The sequence below is a fragment of the Helianthus annuus genome, chromosome 4, assembly GCF_002127325.2.
Source record: "Helianthus annuus cultivar XRQ/B chromosome 4, HanXRQr2.0-SUNRISE, whole genome shotgun sequence".
Taxonomy (NCBI): Eukaryota; Viridiplantae; Streptophyta; class Magnoliopsida; order Asterales; family Asteraceae; genus Helianthus; species Helianthus annuus.
In genome coordinates, this window is record NC_035436.2 from 167,803,684 (window position 1) to 167,829,530 (window position 25,847).

At 39.1% G+C, this 25,847-nt stretch overlaps 1 long non-coding RNA gene across 1 annotated transcript; it reads right to left on the bottom strand.

Moving 5' to 3' along the window:
* Window positions 1–11: 11 nt before the first annotated feature.
* On the bottom strand, window positions 12–25,504 carry LOC118491127. The gene is made up of 3 exons (XR_004890473.1): window positions 25,210–25,504; window positions 23,507–23,559; window positions 12–194 (listed from the first exon to the last, which is right to left on the bottom strand). It is a non-coding gene; the product is annotated as an uncharacterized LOC118491127 (long non-coding RNA).
* Between the last annotated feature and the right edge of the window lie 343 nt (window positions 25,505–25,847).

Below are 25,847 nucleotides of genomic sequence, written 5' to 3' on the forward strand. Positions count from 1 at the left end.
AAAACGTAGATTTTAATCTTAACGTTCCAAAACACGACAGACATAGCCATGACATAATAAAATTTGTCTTTGACCCTCCCGGATCTTATTACATTATCCCAGAAAGTTTAAAAGTCAGTCCAACATTTTAAGTAACAAAACATGCATCAACAAACACAAGATACGCCATAATTCCCGAAGCCGAACTCAAGTACCTGTAGAACACGTTAAAATCAAGTGTCAACACAAAGGAAGGTGAGTTCACATATTCACATACAAATAATATTATTCCAAAGGAAAACTTTCTAATTAGGTGTTTATTTGAAAACATCAATAATATTATAGAAAGTCCATTTTACTACCTTAATAAAATCCATGGGCCTTCCGTCGGTTCATCAATCCGATAACAGTAATATTGCCCAGGTTTTGTATATTAAATTATTGCGTCAACTTTCAGACTCGTATGTTAGCTAGACAATACGAACTATATATTAACCATGCTGGGATAATCAAAGCTAGACAATAAACAGAATATCAATTCGTCGTTTGACTTGACACGGGGCGACCGGTCACGACGGGGTTGTTATAACAGCCCTAACGTAAACCGACACCCTTATAACTTTTCTGACACCCTAATATATCTCAAATATCTCAAAATGTCTTTAAATACACCCCGTATGTGAAAACCGAGCCTGAAATATAACACAACATATAAAATAAAGAAGCCTCGGGATTTCATTTACCGCCGTTCACAATTTCATTCTCAATCTCACTTTCTGAATTAGAGGAATTATAGTCGGGTATTATACCCCCTAAAATAGCGAGGTTCTGCTACGATGTAAGTATTATAACACCTGGAGACGTATTAGATACTCTGCCCGATTGATCTAGGGTTCCGTAACGGCTGTTGTGGTTCTGCCCGACGTAGTCGTTGGAATGCCGTCTCGGGGAGGGTATTACTAATGTTAAAATGGGTTATTATACTAACACACATGCATTTGTGTAAATTATAAATTATTCCTAGGAAATCCGTACTGAAAACCCTAAAACAACAAGATCCACTTTTTTGTAAATCTTTTTGTTAAGTGTTTTTACAAAACCTTAAATATTTCTCAATGAGAAAGACAGTTATTGAGTATTTGTAAGGATACAATTATGATGGTATATTCGGGGTTTTGTATACAAAATTTGTTACCACCTGGGGAGAGGAGTAACATGACCATAAGTCAGATGACAGTACCATGGATGTTAATTGGTATTACTTGTAAACAAATCTAATTGCTGATGCGCCCTCAATACTGTACACTGTGAAATGATTTTATTTAAATTTGATTAAACTGGGATTCACTCACCAGTATTTCCCACTGACAAAATGTTTTTAAAACGCGTTTCAGGTAACAAAATGTGAAAGCTAAATAGAAGCCAGCTGGACAGCACTGAAGGCTTGGAAAAGTGGCAATAAAGTTACCTAAAAAGAAATAGATGTTTTTCTTAAATAAAATAGGGTGTATCCCTATGAAATTATGTACTGAAAACTTGGGTTTTACCCATGTGTTTAATATTATAAAAATGTGGTGGTTTACTCTGATAACATATTTCCTAACTACGGTCCTGATGGAAATTTCCACTGCCAAATTGAATAAATAACGTGATACCACCGAAACTGGCTCGCGGCCGCCCGTTCCCGGGGATTTGGGATCGGTGGCTGTGACAGAAGGTGGTATCAGAGCTATGCCACTGATTCCTCCCCAGAAGTGTTCTGCTGACATCAAAATTCAAAGTGTTAGGAAATAAATTACAGAAATACGGGTACAATTGTATTTTCTTGTTATGTGTTATCTGACTATCTGTTAGTTTACAGTATGAGCGACCAAGGACCATCTGACGCGTATCGTCAATTGTCTGGTTCGCCTAGGAGCGAAGGCACCTCCTCTTCTCAGCCTGCCCTCTCAGGGTACTCTGCTGATATGGAAGAAGGAATCTTTATGTTTAAGGCTCAATCTGAAGAGCCATTTCCTCAGAAAAAGAGGGGATGGTTCAGTAGGGGAGCACACGAACGTAGGAAACGTATGAAAAAGTTGCAGGAGCAGCGAGTGTTAGCCGCAGCTAAAAGAGAAACTGATGCCTATGCCCAGGATATGCTTAATAGGGGTATAGCTAATATCCATATTTTAGCAACCACTGCAGCTGACCCAAACCTGGAACAAATGCTAGCACCCCAACCATAACCACCAATTCCTGATCAACCCATGGAAATAAAAAACCCTGAAAACCAAATAGAAATGCCTGATTTCAACCCGGAGGAGATACCTAGGGTACCTGCACCAAATCCCCTGGACCCAAACGATTACGACCCCTGGTGGGACGATGTTAGGGACTATGTGCAACGTTACCCGATTCAGGAAAATGTGCCAATACCCAACTTAGGAGCCTACCCATGGTTAGATCCTCAAGATCCCTATTACGATAGTGATGCATACATTAGGGAGATCTTAGAGAATGCTTACCCATACCAGGCCCCTATACCTCCGTACCAGGAACCCGCACCCCAGATTCCAAACCCAGTCCTAGAACCTGCACCCCCAGTGAGTGCAGAAAACGTACAAGAGCTTAGGACTTTCGGTGAGGAAATTTTAGAAAGTAGTGAGAGAATGCGACAGGTGGGAGAGCGTCTCGTATGGAAATACGACGAACGCAATATGGATTTTTGGATGAATCCATATCCATGAATGTGATGGTAGAAACGGTAGTAATAATAATATAATATAATATAATATAATAATAATATGTGTGTGTATGTGTTAAAAAAAAACACTACGGATGCATGTTACTAGTATTGTAGCTTTACATTTCAGTCGGTATTGTAATTTTAATTTCAGTACTGGTGTGTAATAGATGCATAATATATGAATAGAGTAAAAGTCGCAATGCTCGACGCTTTTGACCAAAAAGTGCGTGTCATGTGATTGGCTATATTCAGATATTAATTGTGATATTAATATTTGGTAAATGTTGAAAATTCAGATGGACAACGAAGTGAATCAGTGTAACACCTCGAAAAATTTCGTCCAATAATGTCTTGACACGTGTCATAAGGTTCCGTTATGTGAAAACATACTTTAGAGGGACTAAAAGTGACAAACGGTGAAAACTATGGAACGTAAGGGTCCAAAGTGTCAACAATGGATAAATAGGCTCTATGATAACCCTACATAATGTTTATAACCTTAAACGGATGGTTCATGGATCATACGACGCGGAAATTGCACAAAAGTGAAGTATTGCAAACTATAGGGGCCAAAAGTGTCAACATGTTTAATTTATACCTCTGAGTGAACTTTTGGCAGACCCGAAGCTTTGAGAAGCTAAAATATACTCACTAGAATATGTGGTTAAAATTTCATGAAGTTTCGTCAACGTATGAGAAAGTTATGGCCAAAACCGTACTTGTAGGACTAAAAGCGTCAACGTCGAATTTCAGGGCTTTTCGGTTGAGCGCAAAATGTTCCGAGGACATTTCCATGTTGGTAAAAGTCCTAAGGTTCTTAGAAACCAAGTTTGGGGGTTTACGGGTCGAGAAAAGTAGCCGAAACATCGCGTACAAGCTCAGGGACCATTTCTGCCAAAATTGAAACTTGTTTGGCTGAACAGGGGGTCAGGCGACCCGCCTGGACTGACCCAAGCGGGCCGCGTGGGTCTGCCAGCGACAGAATTCGCGAAACAGGCTGATTTGGGTCCGAATTTAAGTTGTTTACAGCTCATTCCACCTCCCATCTGCCCCAATACGTGCCCTTGCATGCCTAGTTCAACAGGAGCCTACTACAAACATCTGATTCACTCTTTAAATCAGATTTTGATCATTATTCTTGGCACTTGAAGTTGTGAACAAGGAGCTCTCTACATTCAAGAACTCTCTCAAGCTTTCTGGAGCATTTCTGAATATCAAGGACGATTTCTAGTGTTCACTAAACATCTATAGGACCCTTGTAAGCTCTCAATTCAATCTTTAATCCGTTCTTGTTGTGATTATTGCTAAAAGTCAAACTGTTTGTTCATAAGCTTTGACTTTCTGATTAAACAAGTTTCAATCAGTCATTTCTCGAATTGAAACCTGATACATGTTGGTAATATTATGGGAAACAAACCCTCAAAAGGGTACTCTCTGATTCCCACTACATGCATGCTAAATGTCGAGTCAAACCTATTTCTAAAAAGTCAACAGAAGCGATTTTTGTGAAAAATGACATGAATAATGATATAGATGACATGCAATCTGTTTGTTCTTCATAGAAAGCTTTATTATGAATATAAGAATGTATTTTACCACGATCAACTCGACGATCTTTAGTGTAAACCCGGATTGGAACCGAAAGTCTTAATAAACGACTTTTTCGTAAACTATCGGTTCGGATCCGTACATGCATGTGTGAGATCTGTATTTTAGAGCATTTTTGACCATTGGCATTTTAGTTAAACTTTCTGGAAATTTTTGTTGTTTAAGTCTATGCTTAGCCGATTCGAATGCATGTTTCCGATTTATGCATAAAGTTGACTATTTTGCCCTTTTTGATATAAAACGTGATTTTTGGAAAAGTGAAAGGATAGAAATCTTTATTTCTAATATATAAACTTGCACCGAAAATTTCGGATCAGTTGGTGGTCCAGATTGTGAGTTATGGCCATTAGCGTAAAACTATATTATAAATTTACATAAACGGTCCTTTTCGCGTAGAACCCGTTTCTGGCCACGTTTTGATACGAAACTCTTTACCAACAGAAGTAATATAATATTCTGGGAATTTTGATGATTTTTAATTAATTTTTGGCTGAACGGATCCTAGATCGCCTAGTCATTTCGGCTTATGTCGGTTTTGACCGTTTTAGCCATAAAATGAGTTTTACACATCCTTTTGACCCGAAACCTTTTTCTACTGATTTTATATGATGAATAAATTATTTTAAGTATTCTGGAAATATAAAAATCTCAGATTTAATTTGAAAACCCGAAAACGCCGTTAAATCGCATATTTAGCGTTTTAAGCGCATAGTAAGCGTTATACTTGTTTTAAACATATAAGACTTATACCTACTGATGTAATTAGCATATTTTCATATAATAACAGTAAGTATAAGTATATGATCTCAGATTTCCAGTTTTGGCATTTTTAGCCCTTGTGAATTTACTAAATTACCCCTACGGTGCATAGTTTGGTTTTAAATGATAAATTTGATATATGGGTCATACCCTACTGATATAATATGTTATATTAAGTATATTTACTGTATGAACCAGACCCGAAACTCAGATTTCTAATTTTACTCTTTTATTATCTTTTAAATGACCAAAATGCCCTTTTAAGGCATAAATTGGGTTTAAAATTATTCCGGGCAATATAGAACATAACTTACTGATATAATATCATATTTTAAGCATATTACATCAGGGAACTTGCATTTGAATCATTGGTCTACCCGTATCGCCCTTTTCGCGTTCGGTTCGGTTTACGTAACTAGTTTGCGTAAATTGACCGAAACGGGTCAAACGATATCATTTTTATTTCAAAATCCAGAATGTATTTAGTATACCCATATTATACAAGTATTCAAACTTGTCGGGTCTAAATCACATTCTATCCGGTCTTTCGCTTAATCGTGCGTAAACCGTATCATTCTTAAAACTAACCGGTCAAAGCTTAGGCTTAAATAAAAGACCCGTTAGGAATCTAATAGGTTAATTATAAACCTTTGTTCCATATTAGGAGGCCCGGTAAAAGCTACCAACACTTATCATTTGTGACTTATACTTGCTCAGGTAAATACATTTTGACTTATTTTCCCTATACGGGCTTGGGGTACGGTATTTAAAATACCGCTTGATCGGGCGCACAAGTCCTGCTCCTTATGGGTGTACAGTCTTGAATAGCTTGTGCGACTTCGTTTAAACAGTCTTGTCTTACTTAAAGGCTTTGGGGGGTTATTGACCGTGTCCCGGATATCCTTGGCATTATCTTACGAGATGGCCACGACCAGAGCACGGGGTGTAGGCGTACACTCGTCGTGTATAACTCTTTAATGTGGTGTGTCACTTAATTCTTAGCCCGGACAGCAGATCCCGGGCCACCAAAGATACGAGTGCATGTAAATCGTTCACAAGTTTATATTATATAATTATCCCAAGTTAATAAAAATATTTATGCCTTGTGCATTTAAATAAATTTTCAATCATTTTCAAAAATGAGTCAGTCGATTTGTATTTACCAGTGTAAACTGACGTATTTTTCCCAAAAGGTTAAGTGCAGGTACTATACGAAAATAGGCTGGCTGTTTCCTAAGAGCGTCCACTATAGTCTCGCAAGCTCGGACGACAAATATCTGTTGAACTATTTTTATCTTATTTTATTTGATCCGCCTGTGGATCCGTTTCAACTACTGTGATATTTATTATTGCAATTTATTTAAAAGTTGAAATGTATCTATTCTGCTTCCGCTGTGCATTATTATATTGTGTTGATTGTCTATGACGATGCCAACTACGTCACTGTACCCCACACCGGGCCCACCGGTGACACGTGGAAATCGGGGTGTGACAGGTTGGTATCAGAGCCAACGCTGAGTGAATTAAACACTATCCTAATGTGTTTAATCTCAGTTACACAATTGCACATTCCTCGATTTTCGAGTCTAGACAAAGAACTTAGGAAATGTTCAACATTTCGTTTATTTTATTTTAATCTCATTAATTGCTTTGTCTTATATATTTGTTGTGCAACTTGTTTGACTTTTGACAGGATCACTATGCCGCCCCGTATGAGAGGTCGAGGAGGATTTGCTACATCACACGACCATGAGGCAGGGCCCTCACATAGGCGAGCTCCATCCGCCACGCACAACACAGCCGCCAACGACCTTTGGAGGTCTTTCGCCGAGCCTGCTAGACACTCGGTATCCGCGAGCACTTCACCGTCATTACCCCACTCGTTTGGGCCCACTCGGAGAATGGGCCCCATGGTTCGCATGGATCCTACATACCTTTGCATCAGTCACCGCACCAGTATCCAGCACCAGTCTACCAGGGTTTATATAACCCTGACGCTTTTGTGGATGAGCCAGTGGGTCATAACCCACTCGGACCGGAGGACCACTTTTCTGGTGGTCACGAGATGGACGTCGACGAGGATACGGACCCCTCGCTACCGCCGTCAGGTACGCCTAACCATCCGATTGAGATATCGGATGGGTCGCCATTTAGGGGATCACCCTACAATGGTGGGGACAGCTTTCAGGAGAGATTTAAGCAGCATGATTGGTATTACACCCCCAGCCACAACTCTCCGATGCTCCAGTCTCACCAGGTTTCGCCGGTGCACTCGCAGCACCACTCGCAGCAGCCGCCTCTACCGCAGGACCTATCTGAGGCCCTATGGCGTGACGTGATCACTCCGTCACCACCGCTGCCACCAGTTTTACCTCCTCCGCCTCAGAGGCCAAGGAGGAATGCGCGCATGTCTACGCGCGGAGGGATTCGCATAGGCACCCCTCCACATGTTGGTAGCAGCCGCTACACGCCTCTTCCCGAGGAGTCCGAGACGGGGGAGTCTCAGCATCCCGTATCGGAGGTCACTTCAGTACCGATCCCGCCTCTGCCGCCGCAGAATTATGGAGAGCCGATTCCGGCTTATGCTAGTGCAGCTCAGTTTAACCCGTTCGAGCACGTTTTCCCTCAGGGTTATGATTACACAGGAGACCCTTATTGGCAAGCTGTGAACTACAGCTCACTCCCACCTAGTGGTCCATTGGGAGACACTTGGGCTGCTGGGCAGTCTACTTTTGGTTACCCTCCGGGTTACCAGCAGCCACCGCAACCGCAGCAGTACCAGCCACCGCAGCCGCAGCAGTACCAGCCACCGCCACCGGCGCCTATGATGTCGCCGCCGCAGGTTCAGGAAATCCTGCATGGGATTGATAGCATGCGACGTGAGTTTCAACACGAGATGCGAGCTGATCGCCGTCGCACCAGTGGCATGTTCAAGAAGGTGTTTGACCTGCTCAAGGGTAAGAGCAAGAGGGATCATTGAATCCTTTAATTATTGTCTCATTTACTCATGTCCCTGCGTGGACATCTATCCTTGTACTCTACCCCTGCGTGGGTATATCTATCTTATTCTACCCCTGCGTGGGTATGCTGTTCTGTTGACCCCTGCGTGGGTTTGCTTTATTTTATTTTGCTTTTGTTGTTATTTGTTTAGCCCCTGCGCGGGCATGTTATTCATGTTATTCATGTTATTTCAAAGTCCCGTTTAGGGCAAAGATGTACTAGTACTTTATTTGAAATTTGAAATGGTTAATTTGAATTTCTCATTTATTTATATGCATGAATATAATATTAAAATAATGGAAAATATCAATTTTTATTTGATTTGCCATTTATAAGAATCTTAGTAAGGTATAACCTAGCTTGAATGCCTTATTAACAGGCCTGGCCATGATGGTAAAACCTGGTTGAAAAGATTCAACTCCCTGTTAACATCTGAAAACATGTTAACAGTCCTGGCTAAGCGTGATCGGTAGAATCACACAAGCCACCCTTTTTAATAAATTATCTACAGATTATATCTGTATACAAGTCTATTAATGACTTGATACCTACGGGTTATGACTATGTCATATAGTGACAGTTGTGGTTTATGACTCTCTGTCTAGTAAAGGATTATTTGTTTAATTATACAAATTATAATCTTATAAAAATCTAAATTTATAATTTAGTGATTGTCCTTGCGACTAGGCCTATGGTGCCAATATATATATTTTCATTCCTTGATTGCTAATAAGAGCCTGAATGAAATTTATTAAATTAACTGCTAAGGTTCTTGATACCATGGTTAATAAATCGTCTAGAACGATAATACTGTTAGGTTCTAAATTAGACCTTGTCCTTTATTGTAGCTTAAAGCTACAATGGCCAAATCGGAGGAGACCAACAGTCATTCTGGGGAACGCTCAGATAATGCAAAGATTCACGTTACCGGTGCAGAGTTGCAAGCACTGATAGATAACGTTGTTGCCAAAGCTATGGATAGGCAATTCAGGGAATCTAGTGGTACTCGGAGTAGGACCCGAACAGAAACGCACGCAAAGCCCAAGACTCATTCTGAGGCTCATAGTAAGCCACCCTCTAAAAAGAGTGAGCCGAAGAAAGCTGAGGATGATAATCACTCCTCCAACCACAGCAGCGTCCCAAAGCAGGAGATTAAGCTGAAACATGACACGTACAGCAGGTCCTGTACGTACAAGTATTTTGTATCTTGCAAGCCCAGAGATTTCACTGGGGAAAAGGGAGCCGTCGATTGCATGACGTGGATTGATGAGATGGATACTGTGGTTGATATCAGCGGATGTGCTGATAGGGACGTCGTGAAGTACGTGTCCCAGTCATTCAAGGGAGATGCGTTAGCATGGTGGAAGTCACTCCTACAAGCTGCCGGTAAGGCCACACTGTACGGTTTGTCATGGGAACAGTTTGTGGCCCTGATCAAGGAGAACTTCTGCCCGCAGCATGAGGTTGAAAGAATTGAATCGGATTTTGTGTCTCTAGTTATGAAGAATCTCGATTGTCAAGCGTATCTTACTACGTTCAACACCTTATCCCGGTTAGTGCCTTATCTGGTGACCCCGGAGCCGCGTAGGATCGCTCGATTTATTGGGGGTCTGGCACCGGAGATAAAGGCAAGTGTCAAGGCTTCAAGGCCTACTACATTTAGATCAGTAGCTGATCTATCGCTCTCCCTCACTCAAGATGTCGTCAGACTTAGAGCTATGAAGAGCTCGGAAGAGAACAAAAGGAAACGTGAGGATGACACCTCACGAAGATCTGAGAAACGACACAAGGGAAACAACGACCATAGGAAAGGGTCGGGGTTCAAGAAAGGGGATCAGTCGGGTGAGAAACCCAAATGCAAGGTTTGTAAGAGGTATCACTTTGGGAGATGCAGGCAAGAATCTAAGTCCCAGTCTTTTGAGAAACGTTGTGGGATCTGCAAGTCCACAGATCATAAAGCTGTGGATTGCAAGAAAATGAAAGATGCAACTTGTTTCGGTTGCAACGAGAAAGGGCATATTCGGCCCAACTGCCCAAAGAATGCGAAGAAGGTTGATGATGGGAAGAAGACTAAGGCGAGAGTCTTCAGAATGGACGCTAAGGAAGCAGTCCTTGACGACAACGTCATTACCGGTACGTTTCTTGTAAATGATGTTTTTGCTAGAGTCTTGTTTGATTCAGGAGCCGATAAGTCGTTTGTAGATGATAAGTTTTGTAAACTGTTGAACCTTCCTGTTAAAACCTTAAGTGTGAAATATGAGGTAGAATTAGCCGATGGAACCTTAGAAACCGCCTCGACTGTTCTAGATGGATGTGTTATATCCATTAGGAATCATTCTTTCCCGTTATCCTTGCTTCCCTTTAAGCTAGCTGGATTCGACATAGTGATAGGCATGGATTGGTTGTCGAGTAACCAAGCCCAGATTCTGTGCAACAGAAAGCAGGTGATAGTGAAGACTCAGTCTGGTGAGTCACTTACTATTCAAGGAGATACCCAGCATGGATTGCCTGAGCAAGTGTCCATGCTCAAAGCATCAGATGCATGCAGAAGGGATGTGTCATTTATATGGCACAAGTTACCATTGATGAGCCGAAGCCGAAGATTGAAGATATTCCTGTTATTTCGGAATATCCTGAGGTTTTCCCTGAAGAGCTACCTGGTTTGCCACCAGATAGGCAAGTAGAGTTTCGGATAGATATCATTCCAGGCGCTGCACCTGTAGCAAGAGCACCATACAGATTGGCACCAACGGAGATGAAGGAGTTGAGGACGCAGTTGGATGATCTATTAGCTAAAGGTTTTATTAGACCTAGCTCGTCTCCTTGGGGAGCGCCAATCTTGTTCGTTAAGAAGAAGAATGGATCGATGCGCCTGTGCATCGATTACCGTGAGCTTAATAAGGTCACTATCAAGAATCGGTATCCGTTACCCAGGATCGACGATCTGTTCGATCAGTTGCAAGGAGCAAGTTATTTCTCCAAGATTGACCTGAGGTCAGGTTATCATCAGTTGAAGGTCAAGGACGAAGACGTACACAAGACAGCGTTTAGGACTCGTTATGGACATTACGAGTTCCTAGTGATGCCGTTTGGGCTCACTAACGCACCAGCCGCGTTCATGGATCTCATGAATCGCGTCTGCAAACCTTATTTAGATAAGTTCGTCATCGTCTTCATTGATGACATTCTTATCTACTCGAAGAGCCAAGCTGACCATGAGAAACACCTTCGTTGTATTCTCAAACTTCTGCATCAAGAGAAGCTTTATGCCAAAATCTCGAAGTGTGAATTTTGGCTTCGAGAAGTCCAATTCCTTGGACATGTAGTGAGTGAGCGTGGTATCCAAGTAGATCCCGCTAAAGTAGAAGCAATCATGAACTGGCAAGAGCCGAAGACTCCTACCGAGATTCGCAGTTTCCTCGGATTGGCAGGATACTATAGGCGATTTATCGAGAACTTTTCTAGGATTGCTGCACCCCTAACTTCATTGACCCGTAAGAAGATTAAGTTTGATTGGGGCCCTAAGCAGCAGGAATCCTTCGATATCTTGAAGAAGAAGTTGAGCAATGCGCCAGTGTTGACATTGCCTGATGGAATAGAGGAATTTGTGGTGTACTGTGATGCATCGCATACTGGCATGGGTTGTGTACTCATGCAGAAAGGCAAAGTCATTGCCTACGCTTCTCGCCAGCTCAAGGTGCACGAGAAGAACTACACCACCCACGATTTGGAATTGGGTGCGGTTGTATTTGCTTTGAAGCTATGGAGACATTACTTGTATGGAACCAAGTGTATCATTTATTCGGATCACAAGAGTCTTCAGCATCTGTTCAATCAGAAGGAATTGAACATGCGACAAAGGCGATGGATGGAAACCTTAAACGATTATGACTGTGAGATAAGATACCATCCAGGCAAGGCAAATGTGGTTGCCGACGCCTTAAGCAGAAAAGAAAGGGTTAAACCGATTAGAATCAATGCCAAGCGCATTGAAATAAGAAATAACTTAAATGAAAGGGTGTTAGCTGCACAGAAGGAAGCTGTGCTGGAAGCTAACTATCCTGCAGAAAAGTTGGGAGTAACTGAGGAGCAGTTATCCCACGACAAAGATGGAATGCTACGACTAAACGGACGAATATGGGTTCCAGTTTATGGAGGACTTCGGGATGTTATCCTCCAGGAAGCCCACAGCTCTAAATATTCCGTTCATCCTGGAGCTGATAAGATTTACCAGGATTTGAAAGCAAACTACTGGTGGATTGGTTTGAAAAAGTCAGTAGCTGAGCATGTAGCTAAATGTTTGACTTGTGCGCAAGTCAAGGCTGAGCATCAGAAGCCGTCAGGTTTGCTTCAACAACCTGAAATTCCCAAGTGGAAATGGGAAATGGTGACAATGGATTTTATCACCAAGTTGCCGAAGACGAAAAAGGGAAATGATACCATATGGGTCATAGTAGACAGACTGACTAAGTCAGCTCATTTTCTACCCATCAAAGAGACGTATAGCTCAGATATGTTAGCACAATTATACGTCGATAAGATAGTAGCGCTACATGGTATACCTATATCTTTTATCTCTGATAGAGATACTAGATATACGTCACATTTTTGGAAGAGTTTCCAACAATCGTTGGGCACTCGTTTGAATTTTAGTACGGCTTATCATCCTCAGACTGATGGTCAGAGTGAGCGTACTATTCAAACTCTGGAAGACATGCTTCGCGCATGTGCGATCGATTTGGGTGGTAGTTGGGATAAGAACTTACCACTGATTGAATTCTCCTACAACAATAGCTACCATTCCAGCATAAAGGCTGCGCCTTTTGAGGCCCTATACGGTAGAAAGTGTAGATCGCCCATTTGTTGGGCAGAAGTTGGAGATGTCCAGTTGTCTGGACCAGATATCGTCTTTGAGATGACAGACAAGATCGTTCAGATCCGTGATCGTTTGAAAGCTGCCAGGGATAGGCAGAAAAGTTATGCGGATCCTAAGCGCAAGGATTTTCACTTCGATGTGGGTGAAAAAGTGTTGCTTAAGGTATCACCTTGGAAAGGTGTAATGCGATTTGGAAAGAAAGGCAAGCTAAGCCCGAGATACATAGGACCTTTCGAGATTATCGAACGTGTCGGGTCAGTCGCTTACAAGTTAAACTTGCCTGAAGAGCTTAGTGCTATTCATAATGTGTTCCATATCTGTAATTTGAAGAAGTGTTTCACTGACGATTCACTGGTTATACCGCATACAGATATACACATAGACGAAAGTCTAAAATTTGTGTAAAAACCTTTGTCGATTGAGGATCGACAGGTAAAGAAGCTTCGACGGAAGCACGTGCCTATTGTTAAGGTCAAATGGGATGCCCGTAGAGGACCCGAGTATACGTGGGAAGTGGAATCCACGATGAAAGAAAAATATCCCCATTTGTTTGAATAAATCTTGGGGTCGAGATTTCTTTTAAGGGGGTGAGGATGTAACACCTCGAAAAATTTCGTCCAATAATGTCTTGACACGTGTCATAAGGTTCCGTTATGTGAAAACATACTTTAGAGGGACTAAAAGTGACAAACAGTGAAAACTATGGAACGTAAGGGTCCAAAGTGTCAACAATGGATAAATAGGCTCTATGATAACCCTACATAATGTTTATAACCTTAAACGGATGGTTCATGGATCATACGACGCGGAAATTGCACAAAAGTGAAGTATTGCAAACTATAGGGGCCAAAAGTGTCAACATGTTTAATTTATACCTCTGAGTGAACTTTTGGCAGACCCGAAGCTTTGAGAAGCTAAAATATACTCACTAGAATATGTGGTTAAAATTTCATGAAGTTTCGTCAACGTATGAGAAAGTTATGGCCAAAACCGTACTTGTAGGACTAAAAGCGTCAACGTCGAATTTCAGGGCTTTTCGGTTGAGCGCAAAATGTTCCGAGGACATTTCCATGTTGGTAAAAGTCCTAAGGTTCTTAGAAACCAAGTTTGGGGGTTTACGGGTCGAGAAAAGTAGCCGAAACATCGCGTACAAGCTCAGGGACCATTTCTGCCAAAATTGAAACTTGTTTGGCTGAACAGGGGTCAGGCGACCTGCCTGGACTGACCCAAGCGGGCCGCGTGGGTCTGCCAGCGACAGAATTCGCGAAACAGGCTGATTTGGGTCCGAATTTAAGTTGTTTACAGCTCATTCCACCTCCCATCTGCCCCAATACGTGCCCTTGCATGCCTAGTTCAACAGGAGCCTACTACAAACATCTGATTCACTCTTTAAATCAGATTTTGATCATTATTCTTGGCACTTGAAGTTGTGAACAAGGAGCTCTCTACATTCAAGAACTCTCTCAAGCTTTCTGGAGCATTTCTGAATATCAAGGACGATTTCTAGTGTTCACTAAACATCTATAGGACCCTTGTAAGCTCTCAATTCAATCTTTAATCCGTTCTTGTTGTGATTATTGCTAAAAGTCAAACTGTTTGTTCATAAGCTTTAACTTTCTGATTAAACAAGTTTCAATCAGTCATTTCTCGAATTGAAACCTGATACATGTTGGTAATATTATGGGAAACAAACCCTCAAAAGGGTACTCTCTGATTCCCACTACATGCATGCTAAATGTCGAGTCAAACCTATTTCTAAAAAGTCAACAGAAGCGATTTTTGTGAAAAATGACATGAATAATGATATAGATGACATGCAATCTGTTTGTTCTTCATAGAAAGCTTTATTATGAATATAAGAATGTATTTTACCACGATCAACTCGACGATCTTTAGTGTAAACCCGGATTGGAACCGAAAGTCTTAATAAACGACTTTTTCGTAAACTATCGGTTCGGATCCGTACATGCATGTGTGAGATCTGTATTTTAGAGCATTTTTGACCATTGGCATTTTAGTTAAACTTTCTGGAAATTTTTGTTGTTTAAGTCTATGCTTAGCCGATTCGAATGCATGTTTCCGATTTATGCATAAAGTTGACTATTTTGCCCTTTTTGATATAAAACGTGATTTTTGGAAAAGTGAAAGGATAGAAATCTTTATTTCTAATATATAAACTTGCACCGAAAATTTCGGATCAGTTGGTGGTCCAGATTGTGAGTTATGGCCATTAGCGTAAAACTATATTATAAATTTACATAAACGGTCCTTTTCGCGTAGAACCCGTTTCTGGCCACGTTTTGATACGAAACTCTTTACCAACAGAAGTAATATAATATTCTGGGAATTTTGATGATTTTTAATTAATTTTTGGCTGAACGGATCCTAGATCGCCTAGTCATTTCGGCTTATGTCGGTTTTGACCGTTTTAGCCATAAAATGAGTTTTACACATCCTTTTGACCCGAAACCTTTTTCTACTGATTTTATATGATGAATAAATTATTTTAAGTATTCTGGAAATATAGAAATCTCAGATTTAATTTGAAAACCCGAAAACGCCCTTAAATCGCATATTTAGCGTTTTAAGCGCATAGTAAGCGTTATACTTGTTTTAAACATATAAGACTTATACCTACTGATGTAATTAGCATATTTTCATATAATAACAGTAAGTATAAGTATATGATCTCAGATTTCCAGTTTTGGCATTTTTAGCCCTTGTGAATTTACTAAATTACCCCTACGGTGCATAGTTTGGTTTTAAATGATAAATTTGATATATGGGTCATACCCTACTGATATAATATGTTATATTAAGTATATTTACTGTATGAACCAGACCCGAAACTCAGATTTCTAATTTTACTCTTTTATTATCTTTTAAATGACCAAAATGCCCTTCTAAGGCATAAATTGGGTTTAAAATTATTCCGGGCAATATAGAACATAACTTACTGATATAATATCATATTTTAAGCATATTACATCAGGGAACTTGCATTTGAATCATTGGTCTACCCGTATCGCCCTTTTCGCGTTCGGTTCGGTTTACGTAACTAGTTTGCGTAAATTGACCGAAACGGGTCAAACGATATCATTTTTATTTCAAAATCCAGAATGTATTTAGTATACCCATATTATACAAGTATTCAAACTTGTCGGGTCTAAATCACATTCTATCCGGTCTTTCGCTTAATCGTGCGTAAACCGTATCATTCTTAAAACTAACCGGTCAAAGCTTAGGCTTAAATAAAAGACCCGTTAGGAATCTAATAGGTTAATTATAAACCTTTGTTCCAGATTAGGAGGCCCGGTAAAAGCTACCAACACTTATCATTTGTGACTTATACTTGCTCAGGTAAATACATTTTGACTTATTTTCCCTATACGGGCTTGGGGTACGGTATTTAAAATACCGCTTGATCGGGCGCACAAGTCCTGCTCCTTATGGGTGTACAGTCTTGAATAGCTTGTGCGACTTCGTTTAAACAGTCTTGTCTTACTTAAAGGCTTTGGGGGGTTATTGACCGTGTCCCGGATATCCTTGGCATTATCTTACGAGATGGCCACGACCAGAGCACGGGGTGTAGGCGTACACTCGTCGTGTATAACTCTTTAATGTGGTGTGTCACTTAATTCTTAGCCCGGATAGCAGATCCCAGGCCACCAAAGATACGAGTGCATGTAAATCGTTCACAAGTTTATATTATATAATTATCCCAAGTTAATAAAAATATTTATGCCTTGTGCATTTAAATAAATTTTCAATCATTTTCAAAAATGAGTCAGTCGATTTGTATTTACCAGTGTAAACTGACGTATTTTTCCCAAAAGGTTAAGTGCAGGTACTATACGAAAATAGGCTGGCTGTTTCCTAAGAGCGTCCACTATAGTCTCGCAAGCTCGGACGACAAATATCTGTTGAACTATTTTTATCTTATTTTATTTGATCCGCCTGTGGATCCGTTTCAACTACTGTGATATTTATTATTGCAATTTATTTAAAAGTTGAAATGTATCTATTCTGCTTCCGCTGTGCATTATTATATTGTGTTGATTGTCTATGACGATGCCAACTACGTCACTGTACCCCACACCGGGCCCACCGGTGACACGTGGAAATCGGGGTGTGACAATCAGGAAAACCAGAATGATAATATCTAGAATGACAACCACTCAAATAATGATAATCTGAATTATGAGAATCCGAACAACAATAACAATGGAAACCAAATGGATAATAGTGCCGTTCAGCATATAGTGGCACAAGGAATTATAGATGCAATGCCATTTATTATTCAAACGGTTCAAGAAGCGAATAATGAAAGTAAGCATAGCAATAAGCGACCAAGTGAACCGGAACACAGCGTGAACAATGGACTCGTACTTCAGGTGCCCATTCGCAAAAGAAGAAGAACCATGCCATATGGTTGTTCTTACAAAGAATTCTGGTCTTGTAAACCAATAGAATTCTCGGGCAATGAAGGACCCATTGCAGCTCTACGCTGGATAGAGAAAACTGAGGCAGTTCTGAAAATAAGCAAATGTGCTGAAGAAGATAAGATAATGTTTGCTTCTAATTTATTTAAGAATTCAGCCCTAGAATGGTGGAACACTATCCTCCAGTCAAGTGGAAGTGATAGAGTTTATAACATGGAATAGGAGGAGTTTAAAAATATGGTAGAAAGAAAGTTCTGCCCTCCCAACGAAAAGGAACAGATAGCAAACAAGTTTCTGAATCTTAGAATGACCGGGGTAGATAGTAAAGGTTATACTACTACATTCTTTGAATATGGTAGGATAGTGCCAATCCTTGAATCACCTGAACCGGTATTAATTTCTCGTTATATCTGGGGATTAATTGGAGAGATTAGACATGTAGTCAAGGCAGCTAGACCCCAAACCATAGAAGAAGCTGTAGAACTAGCCAATACCTTGACTGGTGAATTAGTGCGAACTAGAGAAGAAGACCAGAGAAGAAACCAATCCCAAAGGCTTACTCAAGAATTCCGTTTGGGAAATTTCAACCGTAGGAATGTAGGTTCTACCTCTGCACCATACTACAAAGCCTGCAGAAAGAAGCATTCTGGAAGATGCTCTACTTACTGTAATTTTTGCAAGGCCCCAGGACACAAGGAAGAGAATTGCAAGAAGAAATCCAGTAATGGAATGTGTTTCAATTGTGGAGAAAAAGGTCACATCAGGACAAATTGTCCGAAATTGGCTCCAGCTGCAAACAACAAGAATCCTAAAAATGCTAGAGCATTCGTTCTAACTGCAGAGGAAGCCAAGATGATCCCGGACGTCATAGCTGGTACGTTTTTAGTTAATGATATTTTTGCTAAAGTATTATTTGACTCTGGTGCAAACCAAAGTTTTATTAATACTTCGTTTTGCAAACTCCAAAATCAATCATTAACTAAACTACCACAAGAATGTCTAGTAGAGACAGCAAATGGAGAAACCGTTAGGATTTCTGAAATCTTGCAGGGAGCAAGAATAGAAATTTTTAATCAAAAATTTATTGCAAACCTTTATCCAATGAATCTGGCAGGATTTGATGTAGTATTAGGAATGGATTGGTTAATAGCCAATAAAGCCAGTATTTTGTGTGATCAAAAGTTAATTCAAGTAAATTCACCAAGGGGTGAAAAGATCACAATTAAAGGAAATAAGCCATCTAAATCCACTAAATTCATCTCAGTGATGAAAAGTACAAATTATATAAGAAAAGGATCTATAGTGTATTTGATTTCTATAATCACTAACACTAAAGGAAAAGAATTAAAAGACATTCCAGTAGTGTCCCAATTTTCAGATGTCTTTCCAGAAGAATTGCCAGGACTACCGCCAGATAGGGAAGTTGAATTCAGAATCCACCTGCTACCAGGGACAGCACCGATTGCCAAAGCACCTTACCATTTGGCACCCGCTGAAATACAGGAACTGAAGAAACAGTTAGACGAATTGTTGGAGAAAGGATTCATACAGCCAAGCTCATCGCCATGGGGAGCACCGATATTGTTCGTCAAAAAGAAGGACGGATCAATGTGTATGTGCATTGACTACCGTGAATTGAATAAAGTCACGATTAAGAATCGGTATCCATTACTGAGGATCGAGGATCTGTTCGATCAACTTCAATGAGCTCTATTTTTCTCTAAAATCGATTTAAGATCAGGATATCATCAATTAAAGGTACAGGAAGAGGATATTCCTAAAACCGCATTTAGAACAAGGTATGGTCATTATGAATTTACTGTCATGCCATTTGGTTTAACCAATGCCCCAGCCGCATTTATAGACATGATGAACCGAATATGTAAGCCATATTTGGATAAATTCATAATTGTCTTCATAGATGATATTCTAATTTACTCTAAGAGTAAAGAAGAGCATGCAAAGCACTTGCACTTACTTTTAAGTCTGTTAAGAAAAGAAAAGCTTTACGCTAAGTTTTTAAAGTGCGAATTTTGGCTAGAATAGGTACAATTTCTTGGACATTTAGTTAACCATGAAGGAATCCATGTGGATCCAACAAAGATCGAGGCAATTACCAAATGGAAAACCCCTGAGTCGCCAACCGAAGTTAGAAGTTTCTTAGGATTGGCCGGTTATTATAGATGATTTATTCGAGATTTTTCTAGAATAGCCATTCCTTTGACCAAGTTAACCTGTAAATCTGTTAAGTTTGAATGGAGACCAAAACAAGAAGAAGCCTTTAGAATCCTTAAGCAAAGATTAACCCATGCACCCATACTAGTGTTACCAGAAGGAACTGAAAACTTTGTAGTCTTTTGTGACGCTTCTAAGTTAGGTTATGGATGTGTATTGATGCAACGTCAAAAGGTTATAGCTTACGCCTCTAGACAGCTTAAGACTCATGAAGAGAATTATTCAACCCATGATCTGGAACTAGGAGCCATAATTTTTGCTCTTAAGATTTGGAGACATTACCTTTATGGTAGTAAATTTACCATATTCACAGATCATAAGAGTTTAAGGTATGTTTTTGGACAAAAAGAATTAAATATGAGACAAAGGCGCTGGATGGAAATGCTTAGTGATTATGATTGTGATATTCAGTATCATGCAGGAAAAGCCAATGTAGTGGCTGATGCTTTAAGTCGGAAGTATCACGAAAAGCTAAAAAGGGTACGTTCTCTTAAATTAAATCTACAAGTAGATTTAAACGATCAGATTAGAAAAGTACAAGAATCAGTAATCAAGGAAGATACTAAAAAATTAAAAGGAATGATTAAGGAATTAGAACAAGGAACAGATGGAATTTGGAGATTCCATAAAAAGAGAATGTGGATACCTAAATTAGGAAATTTACGTCACCGTATATTAGAAGAAGCCCATAAATCTAAATATACGATGCATCCAGGAAGCGATAAAATGTATCAAGATTTAAAGAAAAATTTCTGGTGAATAGGAATGAAAAAGGATATAGCAGCTTAAGTTTCTAAATGTTTAACTTGTTCACAAGTTAAAGCTGAACACCAAAAACCCTCAGGATTATTGCAACAGTTAGAAATGCCAGTGTGGAAATGGGAATTGATAACAATGGATTTTGTCACCAAATTACCCAAAACAAGAAAAGGTAATAATACAATCTGGGTGATTGTAGATAGGCTAACTAAGTCAGCTCATTTCCTACCAATGAAGGAAACTTTTAGTATGGAACAATTAGCCAAATTGTATGTAAATGAAATTGTTTCATTACATGGAATACCTTTATCAATTGTTTCTGATAGGGATAGCCATTTTACCTCTCATTTTTGGACAAGTTTCCAAAAAGCAATGGGAAGCAAGCTAAATCTAAGCATAGCTTACCATCCTCAAACGGACGGACAAAGTGAAAGGACAATTCAGACAATGGAGGACATGCTTAGAGCTTGTGTAATTGATTTCGGAGGTAATTGGGACGACCACTTACCTTTAATAGAATTTTCTTATAATAACCGTTATCACACAAGTATCAATGCTGCACCATTCGAAGCACTTTATGGACGAAAGTGCAGAACCCCAGTCTGTTGGGCAGAAATTGGGGAAAAGCAACTATCTGGACCTGAGATAGTACAAGAAACCACTGATAAAATTATTCAAGTCAAGGAACGACTGAAAGCAGCATGTGATCGACAAAAAAGCTATGCTGATAACCGACGCAAACCATTGGAATTTCAAGCAGGAGATGAAGTATTACTGAAAGTTTCTCCTTGGAATGGAGTAGTAAGATTCATCAAAGGAGGAAAGCTAAGTCCCAGGTATATTGGACCTTTCGAGATTATTAAAATAATAGGACCTGTAGCCTATCAGCTACAACTGCCAGAGGAAATGGCAGGGATACATGATGTATTTCATGTATCTAATCTCAAAAAGGGCCTAGCTGATGAATCACTCATAGTACCTCTTAAGGATATAGAGGTAAATGAACAACTCAAGTTTGTAGAGAGGCCTCTACAGATTGAAGATAGGAAAGTTAAGAATCTCAAGCATAAGAGATTAGTTCTGGTCAAAGTGAAGTGGGACTCCAAAAGAGGACCTGAGTACACATGGTAGCTTGAATCAGAAATGCAAAGGAAATATCCGCACTTGTTCCAGTAGATCTTGAGGACGAGCTCTAAAACAAGGTGGGGAGGATATAACAGCCCTAACGTAAACCGACACCCTTATAACTTTTTCGACACCCTAATATATCTCAAATATCTCAAAATGTCTTTAAATACACCCCGTATGTGAAAACCGAGCCTGAAATATAACACAACATATAAAATAAATTAAAAACAAGAAATAGGAAGTTGAGGCGGGCAGCGTAGATCCACCCCAACCATTTACGCGGGCGGTATCAAGGCTAAGGCCTGAGTTCGTTAAGTTTTAAGTTTAGACGGGCCGCGTAAGCTTAAGCTTACCCTTACGCGGGCCGCCTGAGATCAGAATTGTGGCGCAGCCCGGTGCGGCCACGTGTCCGACGCGTGTTGACCCTACCAGATGACCCGGATCACCTATGCTTTGACCTAGGGTTGACGCAGGCCGCGTAAGCCCCACTTATCCTTTACGTGGGCCGCGAGAAACCCAAAATCAGGCCCTATATAAAGAAGCCTCGGGATTTCATTTTCCGTCGTTCACAATTTCATTCTCAATCTCACTTTCTGAATTAGAGGAATTATAGTCGGGTATTATACCCCCTAAAATAGCGAGGTTCTGCTACGATGTAAGTATTATAACCCCTGGAGACGTATTAGATACTCTGCCCGATTGATCTAGGGTTCCGTAACGGCTGTCGTGGTTCTGCCCGACGTAGTCGTTGGAATGCCGTCTCGGGGAGGGTATTACTAATGTTAAAATGGGTTATTATACTAACACACGTGCATTTGTGTAATTTATAGATTATTCCAGGAAATCCTTACTGAAAACCCTAAAACAGCAATGTGAGTTGATCCACTTTTTTGTAAATCTTTTTGTTAAGTGTTTTTACAAAACCTCAAATATTTCTCCATGAGAAAGACAGTTATTGAGTATTTGTAAGGATACAATTATGATGGTATATTTGGGGTTTTGTATACAAAATTTGTTACCACCTGGGGAGAGGAGTAACATGACCATAAGTCAGATGACAGTACCATGGATGTTAATTGGTATTACTTGTAAACAAATGTAATTGCGGATGTGCCCTCAATACTGTACACTGTGAAATGATTTTATTTAAATTTGATTAAACTGGGATTCACTCACCAGTATTTCCCACTGACAAAATGTTTTTAAAATGCGTTTCAGGTAACAAAATGTGAAAGCCAAATAGAAGCCAGCTGGACAGCACTGAAGGCTTGGAAAAGTGGCAATAAAGTTACCTAAAAAGAAATAGATGTTTTTCTTAAATAAAATAGGGTGTATCCCTATGAAATTATGTACTGAAAACTTGGGTTTTACCCATGTGTTTAATATTATAAAAATGTGGTGGTTTACTCTGATAAAATATTTCCTAATTACGGTCCTGATGAAAATTTCCGCTGCCAAATTGAATAAATAACGTGATACCACCGAAACTGGCTCGCGGCCGCCCGTTCCTGGGGATTTGGGATCGGGGGCTGTGACAGTTGTCAACCTGATAGATCTACCAACAATTCCTCGCGTGCAATACTTAAATGATTAAACGACATCATGGGCGCAGGGTCCTCTTGAAGGACAATATGATGTCTGCCTCACGTACAATATATATATATATCCTACTAATATGACAATTTAATACGCGATGTTGTACGAATCCCCTGGATCTACATCATTCGAGACCCAGGCCGGCATCTGTCCCAACTATACGGTCATGTTTCGCCTAGGAAATACCGTATCATCCCAATGTCCAACATTTATTCATCAAAAACGTTTTTACTTCGAAACGTATGACTTATCAAATTTTATATATTTTCATCGAAAATATATATTTTATATTAAAAGGTATGTTTTATTTCAAAACATTATTAAACCCTTTTATTGATGTGTTCTACCCCCAAAATATATACAAAGCAGTAAAAAGAGGGGTTTAGTGACACTCACCGTTGGGTGCGTATTTTAAATAGCGCAATCCCAGAGATTGATTTCTACACGTCCTATTATATATATAGGAACGATTTTAAATCAATATTCATATATACATCACAAAATCCTATGTTTCTCTGTTTCTTAGAATTTTCACATAACTTTGAGATTATCTCGAAAAGTTATTATTTTTGGATTATGTTGGCACGTTAATGTATATATGAGTCCACATATATTTTTATGATTTTGCGACTTGAACAATTTTATTGGTGACCATTATTGTGTAAATCCGTTAACTCTCCCGTTTATACGCAATATATCTACGATTTTGTGCATCGTAATATATATACATAAACGTTCATATAATTTAACACCGAGACATGCGAAATCTTGTTAACTTATCGATTTTGTCATTTTTAAAGCAAATATACATAAAATATCTTACATGTATAAAATTTCATGCGTGACAAACAGGTTTCACGTTTAACGCAATTTTTACCGTTTCTACCGCACAAAACGTACAAGCATACATGCGTAAGCTAGATTTCTAACATCATGTTAAAAACTTAGCATATTTTTACATTCTCAAGTTCAAATCACATAACACATTTTATCACATAAAGTTTACCCAAAATTTTACTCACACTAGTGTGCATTGAAAAATGTGTATTTTTGCGATTCGGTAACGTTTTCGGGCGTCGGAAGTCACGTATGATCAACCAAACACCAAGCAAACTTAAAATTAGTTAAAATAATTATTTTTTAAACTAAAAACATCAGTTTACTTACTGATCTAAATCAGTTTTATAAAAATCACTCGAAAAGCCGATTTTGACCGTTTTAACGCATAGTTTTCCGTTAAACGTTACTATAATCATCCCAACTAGAAACGACTTGATATTTTGACACAATACATATTATTTACTAATTAAAATAGTGATTATAATCAGATTAGTTCAGTTTTTGTACAAGTCACATAAATCATGCGATTTCACGTATTTTGCAACTTTTAATGCACCAAGTACAACATGCAAAGCTAGCAAACATTATGACAAAGTTATATGTCACTAAACACTTTTAAAATAACTTTATTTTAGTGTTTATATTCTGATCAAAATTGATTTTTATCAAATCATATCCAAATCATCATTTCATGACCACAAATCATCATGCATGTTCAAGTAAATGCATCTAATGCACTCATACAACATCATCATCTTTTATGTTCTAATCATACTCAAGAACACATTAATATCATGTTTTCACCTAATACACATATATCATCCATCATCTAATCATTTAACCTAAATCTGAGATTTTCTCTATTTATGAACATATGACCAAAAACCCATATGCATGTGTATACATATATACATACACGACACCACACAGATGTGCACATAAACATCCAAATATTCCATTTTTCATGATCATCTTTTAATCATAGATCTTTCATAAAAATCATTCCTTGATCATGCATGCATTAATCTTCCCATAATCTCATCAATCAAGATTTAACAAAAATCAAGACACAACCTCTAACATGTATACATACACATTCACGGCCACACACATATATATACACTTCCATTTTTATTTTGTTTAAAACCCATTTATTTTTAGTTTCAAGTTTGTGAAACATTCCAAGATTCAAGAGAAACCTTCCAACATCATGAACATCACCAAGAATCAAGAATATTTTTAGAAAATAAATTTTATACCTTTAAGATTCAAGTGGGTTTTTGATAAGATGTTGATGTTATGGAGCTTGTTTCTTCTTGGAAACCTTCTTGGATCTTCACAACAACTTGGATACACTTTGAATTCAACTTGGTTCTTGAAAGAAGCTTCAAAATTTTGAAATTGGGAGTGTAGAGGGAGTATTCGGCCGATTATAGTGAGAGATAGAAGATGAAATTGGTTTGATTTTGGAATGAGTGATGTTTGGGTGTATTTCAAGAAGTTGTAATGAGTACTCTTTTGCATGGAATACACATGTCAAGAGAGAGAATGTTCAATACTCCCAAGGCTGCCACCAACCTCTTTAACTCTCATATATACACACACATACACATATATATACATATAATAGGCTTTAAACTGGTATTTTACTGGATACCGGGTATTTTATCTAGCGTTTTAATCCCGTTCTAGTGCGTTTTAAATTATTTTTAACACTCTATAAAAATAAACTCACCAAAATATTACTGAACAATATTTTGTTTGCCGGGACTGGCGACGTTGCCGGTATTCGGCAGTATGCGCGCTATGCTGCGCGGTACGCTCTTAAAATCGCAAAAATAGGGATTTAAGAGTTTTTATTTATTTTTCTCATTCTATAGAAATAAACTCATCAAAT